This window comes from Pelodiscus sinensis, chromosome 2 (assembly GCF_052426305.1).
Source record: "Pelodiscus sinensis isolate ZL-2025 chromosome 2, ASM5242630v1, whole genome shotgun sequence".
Lineage (NCBI taxonomy): Eukaryota > Metazoa > Chordata > Testudines > Trionychidae > Pelodiscus > Pelodiscus sinensis.
In genome coordinates this window covers 44,167,501-44,168,789 of record NC_143053.1, presented here as the reverse complement: position 1 = coordinate 44,168,789, position 1,289 = coordinate 44,167,501, and the positions used below count along the sequence as shown (strand labels likewise).

Sequence of the window (1,289 nt, the reverse complement as noted above, 5' to 3'; positions counted from 1 at the left end):
AACCAACAACTCTTCACCCAAACTTCCTTCCCTGCATTTCAGTTGCTCTAAGTGAGATTCCGGAAGGGGCAGCAAAGAAACTGAACTCCCCTTTCCAAATGGTTCTGAGGCAGTGGGCCTGGCCCATGAAAGCTCATCACCTAATAAACCATCTTGTTAGTTCTGTCTTTTGTTTTAGCTAGACCAGACTAACACGGCTGCATCTCTATCACTATTCCCCTTTCATTGTCAGTGGCGATCCTTTCGAGTCTGGGAGACACTCACTGCCACAATCCACATTCTCTCCTGGGCGATCACTAGCTTCTGTGCTTTCAATGATATCTGGTACAAGTGTTACTGTCTCTTAAGGCCAACTAAAACAGAAGTCCTACAACTGGACCATAGATAAGTTGGGTAACAGTGTCTGTGGTCCTGAAGCCTTATTAGGTGATGGAAGAAAAACATCACAGTACAACGGACTCTATAATGAAGCACACCAAACAGGGTATCGTTCATCTTTGCCATTGGGATCGTTTAAAAAAAATAGTCCCTGTGCTCTCAAGGGTTTATAGAACTTGCCTCCTCTCTGCCTTTTCTTGTAAAGAAATAAAATTGCTCCATAAGAAGCTACTTGCCTTGTCACACTGTTCTGGTTATATCTGTGTTTCCTTCACTAATCCAAACAGAAATCAAAAGTTCTTTCAGAAGATTTTTTTCTATACAGTTGGTTAAATAAGAATCCTCTCCCTTTTTGCTATCTCTTATTGTCTATTTCCAATTATAACCTCAGGATCACAGTCAAGTCCTTTCTTCAGTGCCAAGCAACAATTTATTTGAGAAGTACCAAGTTAAAAGGTGGAAATAAATAGCCAGAAAAGGGTTTGTACTCAAAATATTCTTTATCTAGGCCTAAAATTACAAGTGGAGAAGAATTCTTAAAATTAAATATGGCCCAAGAGCTGGTATCATAAATGTAGACATGGCTTTGGAATTGAGAGCGAATCAAGTCAATTGTTCCATTGTACCAACATTTCTTAAGATGTTCTTGAGACAAACAGGAAACAGATTCTTTCTGGGTTTCGATCTGACCTGGAGCCAAAATCCTCCAGGGATTTGACTACAAGATCCCTACCTCTCCCAGAATCTGAATGGTTTTAGATTAGAGGATGTGTTCTGTTATGTCACATGCATCAAACTATATTTTTCTGTATCAAGGCCAATGATCAATAAGACAGTCATTCATAGAGAGCACATCAGGAATTAAACTACACAGAGACTGGAGGAATACAGATTTTAACATTTTTATTACA

At 39.3% G+C, this 1,289-nt stretch overlaps 1 protein-coding gene across 8 annotated transcripts in view; it reads right to left on the bottom strand.

Annotated features, from left to right (window-relative positions):
- Window positions 1-1,261: 1,261 nt before the first annotated feature.
- RUNX1T1 (RUNX1 partner transcriptional co-repressor 1) overlaps window positions 1,262-1,289 on the bottom strand; it is a 141,693-nt gene continuing 141,665 nt past the window's right edge. For all 8 annotated transcript variants that reach the window (XM_075920393.2, XM_075920396.2, XM_089776207.1 and 5 more), the window contains one exon: window positions 1,262-1,289. This exon is cut by the window's right edge and continues 4,033 nt beyond it. The gene's annotated coding sequence lies outside the window, so the exon portion shown is untranslated.